The sequence below is a fragment of the Phascolarctos cinereus genome, unplaced genomic scaffold (assembly GCF_003287225.1).
Source record: "Phascolarctos cinereus isolate Bilbo 61053 unplaced genomic scaffold, phaCin_HiC Scaffold_7;HRSCAF=346, whole genome shotgun sequence".
Taxonomy (NCBI): domain Eukaryota; kingdom Metazoa; phylum Chordata; class Mammalia; order Diprotodontia; family Phascolarctidae; genus Phascolarctos; species Phascolarctos cinereus.
This window is the reverse complement of record NW_027556180.1, coordinates 20623170-20640233: the sequence shown is the minus strand read 5'-3', so window position 1 is coordinate 20640233 and position 17064 is coordinate 20623170. Positions and strand designations below refer to the sequence as shown.

Genomic DNA, 17064 nt, shown 5'->3' with positions numbered 1-17064 from the left:
AGTCGGTAAGTGGAGGTGAGGAGGGGGAACATTCCAGGCATGGGGGGGATAGCCAGTGAAAATGCTCAGAGATGGAGTGTTATAGGAGAGCTATAACAAGGACAGTATTTCTAGATCACAGCTTAAGTGGAAGGAGTAAGACATAGTAAGACTGGGAAGGGAGGAAGGGGCTAGGTTGGGAATTAAGAAAGGCTATAAAAGCCAAACAGAGGATTTCTTATTTGATTATGGAGGTAATAGAGAACCAATGGAGTTTTCTGAGTGGAAGAGGGGAAAGTGGGGGATGGGGAGCATGACCTGCTCAGATCGGGACTTTAGAAAAATCTATTTGGAAGGACTCGAGGCAGGGTCATAATAATCCATGCAAAAGCTAATAAGAGTCTGTCCCTATGCGGTGGCCGAGTGAGTAGAGAGAAAGGGATATATACCAACATGGTGTAAAGGTAGAGAGGACAGAACTCACCAACAGATTGGGTGTAGGGAGTGAGTGAGAAAGGGGAGTCAAGGACCATGCTCAGGTTGCAAGCCTGGGCGATTGGGAGGATGCTGATGGCTTTGACAGTTACAAGGAAGCTAGGAAGAGGGGAAGATGAGACAGCAAACCATTCAATAAGTATAACATATATGAAGAAACAGGGCTGCTCTAGTGGGAGAGAACTATCAGAGAGACAGACCACGTCATCTCCTTTTCTCTCTTCTCCCCTTCCCACCTCCTCCAGATTTCTATTCAGGTGAAATCAGGCCAAAATGAGGTTCAGGAAGTCTTGAGAGGGGAAAATATGCCACAAACTCTTGCAAGCTGCAATTTGAAGAGATATGTGTAATAGACAGGCTGGGAGGCTGCATCCATCTTTGCTGTGGATGATGGGAGTCATGGCGGCTAGTGTTTAAGGGCTGAATTTTGTTAATTCTGCATCTCCAATTTTGTCTTAGTCTTAGCTGTTGAGCCATTGCTAGCCTCCTTTCTAGCTGACATTCTGATTCACTGCCCGTTGGCCAGGAGCATGGGGCCTCATCTCTCCAAAGTGTTAGATCTAGGCAATCACCTAAATTTTCTGTATTTTACATACATGTGCGATACATGAACACAATGCATAAATGTGCACACATGACACATAATGTATATTACACACATGTATTTTTCATGTGTTTAAATGTGTATGATATAGATATACATGTGTGCATATCTTTCTCCTTTCCCCTGAATTTATCTGATTCTCTGACATGCCTATTTTTCTCTTTTCCATTCCCATTTCTTTTTTTTTCCTTTACTGATTATAATATAGAAAAATAAAGGTATGTGTATATTAAATTACTCTCATGCTCAGGGAAGCCTTGAGAAAGCCCTAGAAGAGACAAGGGAAGGAGATGGGTAGAGCATTTGACTGTCACAATCTTGCTCTAACAGTGAAGACTCATGTCCTCAATTAGACAACATACATATAAATGTATATGTATATGTATATATACACACACATACATGTGAATGGTGGCAACATGGAAAAATTGATCTGATACTCATTAACTCTGTGACCCTGGGCAAGTCCCGTAATGTCCTCAACTTGGCTTTAGCCTGGACTCCTCATTCACCCTCATACTACATACTTAATACTTTGCCAAGTCTTGCCATCTCTAACTTTACAGTGTCTCACAGATCTTATTCCTTCTCTCCACACCCAAAGCTACCACCTCAATTCAGCCTGTCATCACCTCCTGCCTAGATTATTGCAACAGCCTCCTCAGTGATCTCCCCGACTCAGGTCTCTCCCCACTCCAGTCCTGACACAAAAAATGCCAGTCATTTTCCTTAGCTTGTAGAGTTATGTGTCTCCTATAGTCAGTAGACTCCCACTAGCTCTCTATTGCCTTTAGGATCAAATGCACACTCCTCTGTTTAGCCTTTAAAGTCCCTTACAACCTGGCCCCAACCTATTTTTTTCTCCACACACATACATAACTGTATATAGATACATAAATATATCTATCTATATTAATTTATATTTATCCTCTATGTATTTTTGTACTTGTCTCTCCCTATTAGAATGTAAACTCCTTGTGAACAAGGATTGCTTTATTCTTTTTACTTGAATCCTCAGGCCTGGGCACTTAATAAATACTTTGATTGATGGATGCAACTAACCTCTGAGTGCCTCAGGTAACCCCCTACAACACAATCTATTAAATCATAGAGGGTTTGCTCTGCAGCGGTGAACTCCTATAGGGATTTCCCAACACAGATTGGCAGAAACTTTAAATGCTGGGGAGTTGCCTCCAGCAAATGGAGGTGAAATTGACTTTCCCCAGTTGTTTGGCTGGTAAATATCAGAAAGGGTGTTTGAACCTGAGTTTTCCTGTCTAACCCAGCATCGTCTCCATAGACTCTCTGTCTCTCTCTGTCTCTCTGTCTCTCTCTCTGTCTCTCTGTCTCTCTGTCTTCCTCTCTCTCTCTTTGTCCCTCTGTCTCTCTGTCTCTCCCCCCCATCTCTGTCTCTCTGTCTCTCTCTCTCTGTCTCTCTCACTCTTACTGTCTCCTCTCTGCCTCTCTCCTCTCTGTTTCTGTCTCTGCCTCTCTCTGTCTGTCTGTTTCCTCTCTCACTCTTACTCTGTCTCTCCTCTCTCTCTGTCTCCCTCTCTCTCTCTTTGTCCCTCTGTCTCTGTCTCTCCCCCATCTCTGTCTCTCTGTCTCTCCTCTCTCTCTGTCTCTCTCTCCTGTCTCTGTCTCTCTCTGCCTCTTACTCTCTCTTTTTTCTCTTTCCTCTTTCTCTCTGTCTGTCTAATATTTCTGTCTTTGTCTCACCTCTCTCTGTCTCTCTCACTGTGTAAATATACATGTAGGTAGAGGTGTATACACACATATAAACATGTTATCAGTCAAGCCACAAGCACTTATTAGGCACCTACTTTGTGCCAGTTTCTGTGTTAGATAGAGAGAATACAAAAACAAAGATCTTTGCCTTTATGTAGCAAACTTAAGTAAATACAAGCTATATGCAAAGTAAAGTACAAGCAACACGCACACAAATAAGTAAATGCATCATATATACAAAGTCAGTAGGCAGTAATTGTAGGGGTGGGAAGGAGGCAATAGTCCTGGGGAGGGGGGGAGGGGGAGAGGATCAGCATGTAAGGGAAGCCTCAAAATAGGACGCCTATGAGGTGCCTGTGAAAAGGGGTTGGATTTTGGGGATGAGGGACAGTATATGCAAGGGCCCATCGATGGGGAATGGAACATTGTGAATGAGAAGCAGGCAAGAGCCAGGGTGGCTGTGAAGTGAAATGGAGGTAGGGGAGTACTAGGGGAGGAGCCTGGCAAGGCAGGCTGGGGCCAGATTGTAAAGAGCTTTAATTACCAAGCACAGGGCTTTATATTTTACCTAGAGACAAGAGGCAGCTTGCTGAGTAGGGATGGATATATAATAGGGATTCTTAACTTCTTTGTGTCTCATGGACCCAGTTGGGGGAAACAGGCCTCATTCCCTTTCTCAAAATCATGTCTTTAAGTGCATAAAACAACATATATGGGATTACAAAGGAAACCAATTATGTTGAAATAGTTATATATATGATGTATATGTATGTATGTGTGTGTGTATCTATCTATCTATCTATCTATCTATCTATCTATCTATCTATCTATCTCTCTATCTCTGTGTCTATCTGAATCAAGTTCATAGACCCTAGCCCAAGAACCCCTGAGTACTGTTGTTACTGGTCCTTCATTGTTGAAGAAGACCAATGCCATGGTGGGTCATGCCTTGGTTTGTGTGCGAATTGGATTGTAATGAGACAGAATTGCACAAAGTTGTCACCTTCACTCTCTCCTCCAGAGCCATCATAGTCCAGTGGCAGGGCAAAAGTTGGGACCACTGTCAATGGCCTGGGGTGCACGAGATGACCTTGGCATCTTCTATGTCTGACTGAGCTCTAGCCTCTGTATTGCCTTCTTCGGTCACCTTCACAGCCATTGGAACAAATTGTTCTTATCTGCCCATTCCCCAGAGGAAGTCTTCACATGCTTAGGGTAGACATTACTCTAACTCACCACCAAGTTTGAGTCCTGTTGGTTACCCTCAACCTGGTTGAGATGGTTTTAGCAGGTATGCGCATATTACAGGTTCTTGATGAGAGCTGGGTGACAAGGGAACACCAAAGGTGATGAGCCCTGGAAAGCACTTCACAAATCCTCACATTAGAGGTGCTAGTCTCCCCTGAATACCCATATACCCCAAGAACGCCTGATAATGTAAATTCCTGTGCGATGTATATGTAAGAGGAGACCCTGGTTGCTGCAGCAGGGTCTTGGACAGTAGCCACCAGCTTCCCCCTTCTCCTACCCCCTTTTCTAGTGCTTTCCTGAGATTTGCTTAGGCTTCAGCATAATTTAAATGGCCTTATCTTCATCACATGGGTGGGGGTGGGACACGGTGGGAGTTGGAAAGGAGAATGGAATTTAGTAACTCTAATAGAGCTGGGAGTTCATTCATTAATTCTTTTATTCATTCATTATTTATTCATTTATTCATCCATTCATCCATCCATGCCAAAGGCCTATTCTAATATTTCATGATATTAGATGAGGTGATAATGAGATCACACATTTGTATATTTAGGGGAAGGAGAAGTGAGGTCCAGGAAATGTTTTTATTCTAAAGAGGAACCTCCTTTTTGAAGAGTCTGATTCCTTAGTTTTACACAGGAGGGAATTAAAGCCCAGACCTGTAAAAAAAAATCACACAGAGAGTGAGTTCTTTTGCCTGCCAAAAACCTGTGTGAAGAAGCATCAAGGTGGTGTACTAGCATCTTCCTGAGGAAGGTTCATGTCATTAAGCGGGATTGGATTGCCGATCAATGATATGGAAAAACATCAGCATAAAAAGCTTTTATGTCAGTTTTGATTATTTAATCTCTGCTACTTCACAGATGCATCTTTAATGTTGATAAACAGTGACAGATGAAGTGACCTGAGAGATTCTCACATCTTTTGGAAATGAAAATAGAGATGCCAAAGCAATGTGAAGAATAAATAGCAATGGACAATGGCTGGTCTTCACACTGGCTCCGAAATAAAGATGTTGTGGCCTGAGAGCACCACAGTCCCATGTGTCACAGCTTTGCCTGTGATGTCAAAGTCTTCCCACTCCCCAAGTTTCATATGCCTTTAGGCAAGATGGCCTTGGGGGTTGGGCATTTTCCTCAAATTCTACCTTTGTGTTATTCTTCAAAACAAAAGCTTTCTTGTCAATGTCTTGAGGGCAAAGAATGTTTTGTTATTGTCTTTGCATTCCCTGTGCTTGGCATATAGTAAATGCTTAATTAATATTGATTGTTTCATATAGTGCTTCACATATTTAGTAGTATGATGGAGCTAAGCTGGATTCAGACCATGGCCTGACTACTTCTGTGACCTCTGGAAGTCACTTAACTATGCTGGACCTCAGTTTCTGCCTTAGGAAAAAGAAAGGAGTTGAACTCCAAGTGGTGCTTAACTGTCTCTGACCCAATGTACTCATAGCAAAAGACACGCGTGCCCAGGGCTCAGCAGGCAGTCCACTCCTCTTCTTTTACCTCCTAAATCAGTTTTGCATTTATTTTATGTATTTCCAGTCCCATTAAAAAAAAAGACCTTAGTTCTTTATTAATTATTATCTTGTGATTTGTTTTTCTCCAAGGGACTTGCAGGGGAGTGGTTTTTCCCATTGGCCTTGGTTGGTGGTAATTCCCAACCAGGTTGGTGTACCTTAATTTCCAGTATTATGCCCTCCTTTGCTCTATATTCTTGAGTGTTGGTTCATGTTTTGGACCGATAGAAACTCTGCTGTCTTAAAATCCAATAAATGGTTGAATATTGTCTTCAAAAAAGCAAAAAGGAGGGTGTTGAACAGATAACTGGATAGATAACCTGTAGGTCTCTTCCAACTTTGACATTCTCTGATTAGGAAATTAAATTCGAAGGAATCTCTAATCTGATTAGCAAGTCTTGGGAGGATGGAAAGAGTACCTGGTTGGAGTGTGAGGCTCCGAGCTCAATCCCCAGCTCTATTACTTCCTATTTTCTGGCTTCAACTTGCTTATCAATAACATATATACTTAACAATAATGATAATGCTGACACAATTTGACTTTTTTTTTAAGTTCCCGGGTCATCGTTATGAATATGAATTAGTATTCATACTGATCATTTTAGCATCTTCTGTTTAACTTTAACCAGATAGGGAAATAGCCTCTTAGCAGAGGACTTCTGGAATAAGGCCCTCATTTGTAGCCAGAGCAAATGCGCTGATTTGTTTGATTACTTCTCTGTTGCTTTTATTTTAGGAAGAATTGTAGGGAAGTAACAGCAATGTAAAAGGGAAAAAAGCCAAACCACAAAACAGCCACCAAAAAACAACAACAAAGCGTTCTCTCCCATCTCCTCCCTCCCCCATAATCATCACGTTCTAATTGTAAAATTTTTATTTAATGATTTCTTTCTTCCACCCTGGAAAAAAGAAAAGATACAAAGTCCTCGTTAAGTATAAGTATAGTCAAACGAAACAAATTCGCACATTGGCCAATTCAAGACTCCACCAACGGTAACTCTAAGCTTTCATCTCTCCCTGCCTACTGGATCAGTGCCTGCTTTCTACAAACATGCTGAAGTATTCCCAGTCTTTAAAAAATCCTCACTTGATCCCAACACTCCTTTAATTATCATCCTCTATGTCTCCTACTTTTCACAGCATTTATATGAACTAATGCAGAGTAAAGCGAGCAGAACCAGGAAACTAATTTATAATATCAATATTATAAAAATTAACGATTCTAAGAGACTCTGATCAATGCAATGATGAGCCACGATTCCAAAAGACTGATGATGGACGCTGTCCACTTCATGACATAGAGACGATAAAGTAATATGCAGACAGAGATGCACATTTTTTAACGTGGCCAATGTGGGAATTTATTTTGCTTGACTCTATTTTGGCCATGAAAGGTAGGAGACATACAGGATGATAACTAAAGGGGTGTTAGGATCAAGGGAGGATTTTTTTTTTTTTAAAGATTGGTAATACTTAAGCATGTTTGTAGAAAGCAGGCACTGATCCGGTAGGCAGGAAGAGATTAAAGCTTAGAGATACTGTTGGAGTTTTAAATTGGTCCAGTCATTCAGAAAAGTAATTTGGAACTATGTCCAAAAGGTTACTAAACCAAGCATGCTCTTTGGCCCAGAGACACCAGGACTAGGCTTGTACTCAAAAGACATCAAAGAAAAAGTTAAAGGACCCATATGCACAAAAAATATTTATAGCAGCACTCTTGTGGGAAAGAATTGGAAACTAAGGAAGTGACTATAAATTGGGGTGTGGCTAAATAAATTATGGTATATGAACATGATGCTATAGTATTTGAAGAAATGTCCTAGAAAAAATTGTCTTCTCTAGTTGACTTCACTTTCTCTTTTCTCACTCACTTTGCAGTCTGGCTTCTGGTCTCATCACTTAACTGAAATTGCTGTCTCTAAACTTAGTGCTAATCTCCCACGGCCTTTTCTCAGACATCGAGGCGTTCCCCCGGACATCCTGAGATCTCTTGGCGAATGAAGAGAAAAGCGATTGGAATGTAGGCCCGCGGACCTGGCAGACCTGTACGCAGCGACTTTCCTGACGTCTCTGCAGCATTAGACGTTGCTGATCGCCCTTTCCTCCTGAATATTTCTTTCCTCCAGGTTTTTATGACTGGATTCTTTTTCGACTTTCTTCCTCCTTCCTATTTGGCCCATCTCTCTCCGCCCCCTGTGTTGAATCATCATCCATGTTCTAAAGAGGACAGACCAGAAAATCTCCAAGGTCCATCCGCCTCTAGATCCTATCAGCCCATGAAAAATGCTCAAGCTGCATTAGATTAGATTAGTATTTATTGAGCATTTACTATGTGCCGGGCACTGTGCTCAGCACTAGAAATAATGATACAAGCAAAAGGACCTCCCTACCCTGAAGTACCTTACATTCCAATAGAGGAAGACAAAGCATACAATGGAGCTAAAGAGAGGATGTGAAATAACTTTGAGGGGATGAGGTGGCAAGGTTTAGAGAGAGGAGAGCAGAACTGGGCGATGACTGTTAGCAGGTTAAGTGGCATGGTCTTCCAGCAGAATCTAAAATAAGAAAATGAATACACGAGGGTCTGCCTGTGGGTTTGCTTAGTCCATGGGACTGGATGCCAACCACTTTTCCCCTTATTCATTAAACATGCCCAGGACGTACCATGAAGTCCATGGATGACCAAAAGGGCTCCTTGCTTTCTTTTTTTCTTTTTTTCAAAATTAATTAATTTTGAGTTGTCAACAATCACTTCTATAAGCTTTTGAGTTTTAGATTTTTCTCCCCCTCTCCTCACCTCCTTCCCCAAGACAGCGTGCATTCTGATATAGGCTATACATATACATTCCTATTGAACATATTTTTACATTAATGATGTTGTAGGAATTAGAACCAATAGGAGGATTCACCAGAAAGAGGAAACAAAACACAACAGAAGAAAAAAAAAAGCAAATAGCATGCTTCAATCTGCATTCAAACTCCTATGGAGAAGCTCTTTCTTCTTTGTGGATAGCATTTTCCATCAAGAGGCCTTTGGAGATGTCTTAGATCCTTTATTGGTGAGAAGGGTTAAGTTCATCAGTATTAGTCATCGCACAACATGACTGTTACTATGTACAACGTTCTCCTGGTTCTGCTCACTTCACTCAGCATCAGACCATACAAGTCTTTCCAGGTTTTTCTGAAGTCAGCCTGTTCATCATTTCTTATAGCACAATAGTATTCCATTACATTCATATACCACAACTTGTTCAGCCATTCCCCAACTGATGGGCATCCCCTCAATTTCCAATTCTTTGCTGCCACAAAAAGAGCTGCTATAAATATTTTTGTACATGTGGGTCCTTTTCCCATTTGTATGATCTCTTTGGGCTATAGCCCTAGAAGTGCTATTGCTGGGTCAAAGGGCATGCACATTTTTATAGCCCTTTGGGCATAGTTCCAAATTGCTCTCCAGAATGGTTGGATCAGTTCACAACTTTACTAACAATGCATTAGTGTTCCAATTTTCCCACATCTTCCCCAACATTGATCATTTTCCTGTTTTGTCATGTTGGCTGATCTGACAGGTGTGATGTGGTACCTCAGAGTTGTTTTGATTGGCATCTTGCTTTCTTGATGGAACACACTGAGAAGTTGTCTGGTTACATGCTTTGCTGAAGTGACTGGATCTGGAATGCGTGGGAAGCTGGCCTGACATAGAGAAATCCTTGAAGGGGAGGGAAGGAAGAAGGGGGTTGCACAGTGGTCCTACACTCAGAAAGGACTCCTCTCTGGTTTTGCTCCTATCTGTCTGTACCGTGGACCGTGACTTTACATAGTGTTCTTCCTATTTTCTTGTTAAAGCTTGTCCAAAGACCTGAACAGGGCCAGCCCCATTTAGGAGATGTGACTATAATGTGACCATAAAAACAAACCAAACAAAGGAAAAAACCCCAGCTACTTGAAGCAGAGGATTTGCATTAAGATCTCCTCTCATACCACTTACTTCCATATGATCTTGGGCCTCAGTTTCCTTCTCTGTAAAATAAGGGAATTGGATCAGATGATCTCTCAGCCCCCCTTGAGTTTTAAGTCTATGTATAAGGATACTTCTTGTTGAAGTCAGGATTGTCTTAGAAAATTTCAGAGACAATCAAGAAAATCAGACTTATTACCTCATAGGCAGAAAAAAATAAATTAAAACCCAACCAGCGTTAGTCAGCTTCATTGCCCATTTCATTTATCAGACTTGATCTCAAATGGTTTTTGGATGTTCCCATGGAGTGAAAATATTCAAATGATTGCATTGCAGGCTTTGAAAACAGTTCTTAAAGGAAAGTGTTAAAAGTGTTTTAAGCAACGGCAGCACCTTCAAATAGTACCTAAAGTATAAATATATTAACAAGTATCTAAAAAAGTCCCCTTCAGGGACTGCCTTGAACAGATCAACACTCATTTGATGTACAAGGATGCCTGTTGACAAAGAAAATGAACATTGCAAAGGAAATCATCACTGATACAGTTTTGTTCAGAAGGCTGTCCCAAGTCCAAGTAGGTCTCCACAAAATCTCCCTAAGCTTTTTGGAGATCCAGAAATTGGCACCCTTTGAATCAAGCTTTCAGATTAAAGTATTATCTTATAGAGTTGAGATGGTGTTTGTACAGAATGGTTGGTAAACCTCAAAACTATAAAAAAAAATGGTGACTGTAATTATTATTCTTTGAAAGATGCCACAACAAAGCTAACTTTGATGATCATGAGAGTTACAAAACAAGGAACCTCTAATGCCATGAAGGATGTCCAGTGCAGAGTCAATCTTTCAACTAAATGTTTATTAAATGCCTACTGTGTGCCAGTCACTTTTAGGTACTGGGGATACAAATATAAAGAATAAAAAAGAGCTTGTATTTTGTGGAAGACAAGCACATATACAAACACATGCAGCATAAATATGTAACATGGTTGACCCAGGCTTGACTCTCTGAAGTTCAGGACAATTTGAAGACACCAACAGTTCCTTCTATTCAGCCAATGGAAAAAGGCTCCTTCCAATTGTGTGGTAGGCCAATGAAGAACATCTACTCATACTCCAGTCCTTATGATTATCCCAGAAGCAGCAATCTAGTATTTTTTTTTCTTTTTGGTGAGGCAATTAGGGTTAAGCGACTTGTCCAGAGTCACACAGCTAAGTGTCAAGTGCCTGAGGCTGGATTTGAACTCAGGTCCTCCTGACTCCAAGGCCAGAGCTCTATCCACCACACCACCTCGCTGCCCCAATATCTTCCACATGCACAATTCCATCTTTGCAAACAGATGGTATTTGCACATTCACCAGACTCCCATCACACTCTCCCCTATGTGAAAAATTTTCCATCCCTGGCAAATATTGAATACTTTGAATACTATCTAAAATAGTCTTCTTGAGTCTCTGAAGAGGCAGAAGCCTTGTTCTTTCATCTGACCGGAGTCAGTGTCATAGAGGAAATTCTCATTTTCCGCCTGGCTGCACATCTCTGAACTTCGTTATGCTCTCTGGAATCTTATCATCTTGCAAGATTACATCACCCTGAAACTTACACCTCCTCGCTACTCCTTACCCCAGGGTCCCTCCCTTGCTCCCTCTGACTGGAGAGAGTGGAGGCTGAACATCAGAGAGCTCTTCCCATGTCATCTCCTCTCCCTTTCATTTGAGTTTCTTCCTACATGTCATTTCCCCCTATTAGAATGTCAGCTCCTTGAGGACAGGGACACCCTTTTGCCTTTCTTTGCACCTGCAACACATACCATATAGGGCCTGGCACATAGCAGGCACTTAATAAATGTTTATTGACTGACTGACTGAAAACAGCTAATGGAGTGTGGACTTATAGACAGTCCCACATATTCAGGTGAAAACAATTATGTCCCACTAGAAACTTTTGCAAATTCAACAAAAAAGGAACATTTCACAAAGTTTACCAAAGTTTACTGCTTGCTCAGTACTCAACAAATGCCTGATATTGCTTGAATGGCCTTTCTCAAGCCAAAACAAAAAAAAGAAAGAAAGAAAAAATCAAGGACCAAGAAAATCAATTTCCTGCCTTAGAAACCGAGAACTTCCTAGACCAAGTGGAGCTCTTCCCACAGGGTGTTAAGACTTGGGATCGACTAGGCATCACGCCTTCTCTCTGAAATAAGAAGCCAGCTGTCCTGGCTAACAACTCCTCCATGATTTCCTCCATACATAAGGCCATCCAAATAAGGTCTGGACACCATTTTCTAGGGATCTTTACACAGGGCAGGCCAAAATTTCTCTAGGAGCTCATAATGTACCATAACGTACCTTCTAAGAGATACAGACAAGTTTCCCCGAGTCCTATTGCAAAGGGTACCTCGAATTTCTCCCAATAGATCCCTGGACTCCAGGGTAATCCAAATGAAATTGCAAGCTTACCTAGCAAGTTCAGTAAGGAAAATGGCAAAGGCAAACACTTGGACTTTGTCAGAACGTAGGCAAACTCTATGAAGTTTTAAGGAATATTGATCTCATAATAGAACAAGCAGCATAGGTCTGTTTAAATGTAAAAAGGAGAAAAAATCCACATTTTCCAACCTGGCACCAGCATTCTAGTGATACAAACCCCATTATTTCTCATCTTAGAATCAATATCAATATTTACACAAGATTCAATAGTGCAAGTATCACTCAAGGAATCAATAAGTGGAAAATTTACAAAATTACCTTAATGGAACTGACTTGAGAAGGAACATATACTGAAATAATAATAGCTACCATGTATATAATGCTTACTACATGCCAGGCACTGTGTTAAACACTTTACAATTATTATCTCATTTGATCCACAAGCCTGGGAAGTAGGTGCTATCATTATCCCCATTTCACAGGTGGGAAAACTGAGGCAAAGAGGTTAAATGACTTATCCAGAGTCATACAGCTCGTAAATGTCTGAGGCTGCATTTGAACTTGGGTCTTCCTGATTCCAGGCCTGGTAATTCTACCCACTGTGCTACCTAGCTGTTCTGGGGGTGGGGGTGAGGGTGGGAATCAACAGTACAATTATAGCCTAAATTTTTTTTGGTCAATTTCTTATTTTTTTTTCAGTCAAAGACAAGGTTTATTAAAGATCTGCCATATTGGCCAGACTCTTAAGGAGTATGAACATTTATGAACTATTGGCTAGATTATAAGAATCTGAGTACCTTAATGGAGACAAGATGAATCTTATACACAGAAAGACTGTGGGAGGGATCTAGGAGTGGCCAAATAGTTTGGGGTGACTGGAGGAGGGGTCTAAGGAGGATCTGGATGGGAGTGACCAGTAAGCTGGGGTGAACAAGATGCCAGGGACCTGGACCACATGGCCAAGAGGGAATGGAATCTAGAGAGACTTAAGGGTGTGAAGTGGCCAGGGACAATCCGGAGGTAACAGAACAGAATTGGGAGATTGGGTTTAGCCACAATGAAAGGCTAGTTAAGTGAATTACAGCCACAGGCAAACACTGGAGATTTGGGGAAGTCCAGGGATTTTCTTTTTTGGGGTCCAGATTCCAAAGACATGGTCTTTTCCTTTAGGGGTTCAGATCCTATCCCCATCATTACCCCCTCAAACAAATGGGACCCAAATTCTTTTAGGGTAAGGGGTGAAAGTCTTGGCTTCTGAGACTGCTTCCTGATGGCAAGGGGCATAGAGCTGGCCCTGCCTTGAGGGGGTCCCAAAGAGGAGGTTGACTGGAACAGAGCACAGGCTGCATCCAGGGAACGATGGGGGGTTATTGGTTGGTACCCACTGTTTGCTACCAACTGTAGGTGAATGGCCTGTAGTCTAGAAGACAGAAATCTGTCAGAAAAGACTGCAGGGCCCCGATATGGGGAGAAGTAAAAGTGTAAGAGTCCCATTAAAATCATTTACATTTGACCTGCAGGATTATCTGATCTTGTTACTTTTTCAAAAGTTTAAGTAACACTTTTGCAGGTAGAAGTTTTCCATCCCGGGTTCAATAGTTACACAAATGAATTTGCCAGAGACTGACTTTCACTTCAATTATCACTGAATTTCTCCTCCCCAAACAAAACTGAAGATGTTTCTGATTTAATTTCAGTTGTTTGGGGATATTTAATGACTACACATTCAGGTCAAAACAGCAAGATCTCACACATTTGCATTGATCTTTTACTGACTACTTGTTGATTATAGAAATTTGCTATAAAAAGATAAAGCAGGGACTAGATTTAAGGCCCAAATATTTCAGGATAAAAGATCCTTAGCTGTTTGGCCTCAGAAAATTTACAGTTTTCCAACAATGCAGCATTAAATCCAATTCATAGTCAGTTTCAGGAATAGCCAGGTGAGTAACATTCCTTTTCAAAGGAACACAATGGGGAAACTGAGCCAGGAGGATCCCATCTTACACTGAGGCTAAAGCTGTCCTCTCAGCTTTTCCCCCATGCAGACTTCCCACCTGTATCACATTCTCCCTCAGTAGCTTGTGGCATTTCTCTCAATGGTAGATTATTGAGTATTGATTATGATCCGCCAGACAACTCAAAATAAAATCACTTACGGTCCAGTGAGCTTTTACCTCAAACAGCAAGTTTCACTAATCACAGCTCGGGGAGAACTTTTCCAGGATTTACATCTCAAATTTTAATTTGTCCTGGTGTAAAAAGCCAATCATTAGAGACTATTTCTATACACTTGCAAATTCTCAGCAAGCCATAACCCAAACAAGCTTTTTGGCAAGTTCACATATTAAAACAATAAACAACAAATTGTTTTAGCTGTAACCAAATTATGAAAAGTTGCTTGACATAACTGATATAAAAAGTTTACCAATTTCAAACTTGAAACAAACCCATTATCAATCAGGTGACTTCAGTTTTGTTAAATGAATTTCCAAATTACTTTACGCAGAGAATCAACATCTCATCATTAACAGTTAAAACTACAACTTTAAAAGAGCGTGCTTACCCAAGTTCAGAGGCCAGCTTCTTTACCTTGAGCAGGATGTGCTGGACCTGGGTGATGCTTCCAGGCAAAGGTTGCCCCAAGGCCCAAGGCTGTTGTCAGGAGGGCCCATGCTGTAGCTGCTGCCTGTCCCCCCTCTTTCCTTTTGCCAGGTGGGGGAGAGCGAATTCAGAGGTGGGGAGGGTGAAACTCTCTTCTTCTATGAGAAGGATTAACAGATGCCCTCTTGACTCAAGGGAAGGGAGTGGGAGAAGTGAGTGACCAGGGTTGCAAAGAGGAGTTTCAAAACTCCTTAATGATAGATCAAAAACCTCCAGAATCTGCTAAGATGTTTTTAGCTATTCAAACTTTTCCCTGTAACCTCCATGAAGGAGGATTCAGGGGTGTAGAGGAAAAGGAGTAAGTAAGCCTCAGGGAATCAAAAAGCACCTGAAGTTTTCCCAATTCCCTAGTGCTGAGAGAATTGACAGAATTGGGCATAGGCTTCTGGATAGGGCATATGTCCTTGTCCTCTATGCTGTAGAAGGTGTACCCAAGTCTGTGGCCTCGAACCGAACCAGTGGACCCAGAGCCTGAGAGCATCAGGCTGAGTTCAAGACAGGCTCATAACTGTCTACCCAAAAAGCACCTCCAAGCCTTCCTAGGTGCTTGGAGAGTGACCCCAACTGCAGGGCAAGAAAGAAGGGGGGAAGGCTTATATGTCTTCCAGTCTTGGCTGGAGAAGAACTTGGGGTTAGGCAGCTTCCCCATAGGGGCCACCAAAATGTTGAGATTTAGAGGCTTAGGGGTGCTGGGACTCCAAAATCATGACACACGGGTCTAACCCAAACGAATTTGACCCAAGCCTTCTTTCAGCCAAAGACAAGGTTTATTAGAACATCTGCCATATTGGCCGGACTCTGAAGGAATCTGAACATTGTGAGCTATTGGCTAGATTAGAAGAATCTGAGCTGATCAATTTCTTTAGGATCCTACAAACTAGGGTATCCAAAACTTAAATTCCAAAAGAGAGAGTCTTTCTAGTCATGTTCTTAAATATGAAAGGCCCCATTTTATCCTGCAGGAGGCCCCACATGTAACATGGTTGATTGGTACCACTCTGTAAGGGCTGGAGAGTTCCACCTGACCTTAGGATTCTCAGGTACCCTGATGGATCTCTCTTTTCTGTGCCATCATCTTGATACTCCATCCCACCCTTGGATGTGTCCTCTCATTTTTAGGTGCCCAGTGACTAGCATCCCATTTCCATTTAGCCAATTAATATTGGATAGCTTTTTACAAAGGAATATTTACTTAGAAGCTATAGCAAGAACAAATATACAAACATTCTTCCCATCAGCTCAGAGACATAACCCTCCCTCTACCCATATTTGCCTTGTCCAGTCCTTTTCAGTTATAAATAAGTTGATGCAGGCTGTGTTATACCAGGAGAAAAGTTCCCTCACACCCCAAAAGCTCAACCCTCTGCTAATCCATTGGCTCCAAAGAGTGAGTTGTCTGCAGAATGACCCAGTTGTTCTGGTTGGGCAGGTCTTTCTTTAGTTACCCCTTGAAGGAGCATTCCTGAAAAAAACCTGGTAAGTGGTGCCATGAATTATGCATAGGGGACTTATTTCAAGTCATGCATTTAAAATGGGCATTAAAAATATAACCTTGACTCTCTGTTTCCTTTGCAACCAGCCCCAGGAGCTCGCTAGCACAGAAGCAAAATGGAGTCTGATTGATTGGGTTGGAGACATTTACATACTGGGGAATTTCTCACGGAGCCAAGACTCAATCCCATAAACCCAGTCGGCTCCTAGCTGAGAACAAGCAGACTGAGCTCTCAGATGACTCTCTTCTGGATTCCTCTTACCTGAACAAGCACTAACTGATGCATCTCTCATGCTGGCCTTCCCAGTCCTGGCCTGTGCCTCTACTCTGCAGGCTGGAAAATGGAGCTTAAGTGGCTTCCAGAAGCCTCCAAATAGAAGCCCAGGAGTTTCAAGATCTAATTCTCCTTCCATCACACTCTGCCGACAGAAGCCAATGTTTAATCTTCTGATGCAACTATCCACGGGGCACTGGTGTCACTATTTTTTTTTTTTGATGCATGAATGAAATTCCGTACTGATATGAGAAGATTCCCTTTCAGCATCAGTGAGACCTAAATATGAAGGCAAAACAGAAGCATAGATACCAAGTGAAACTAAAGGAGCCAAAGAATAGGACGACCAAGACAAAAGCTGGAAAAGACTGCACAGGATCATCAGAAACTAACCTCTGTCAACAAGACAGTTGGGATAAAACTCCTATAAATCATATTGCATAACTTCCATAATGAATCTACCAATAATTTAACTGGGGGAGCCATCTTCTGCCACTCAATCCTTAATGAAAGTGGAAACGACTCAATTTCCCTCCTTATAACAATAGCTGACATTAGTATTGAAGTTCTTAGAGGGCAGGGATTGTTTTTGACCTTTTTTTGGTATCTCCAAGCACTTACCAGTGTCTGGTACATAGGGAGTGCTAAATAAATGCTTATTGATTGTCA

At 41.7% G+C, this 17064-nt stretch overlaps 1 long non-coding RNA gene across 1 annotated transcript in view; it reads left to right on the top strand.

The window, feature by feature from the left end:
- The window catches only part of LOC144454762 (uncharacterized), a 25469-nt gene extending 8405 nt beyond the window's left edge, over nt 1-17064 (top strand). The window contains exon 2 of the long non-coding RNA XR_013483283.1: nt 16209-17064. This is a non-coding gene — a long non-coding RNA (uncharacterized LOC144454762). The remainder of the gene's footprint in view (nt 1-16208) is intronic.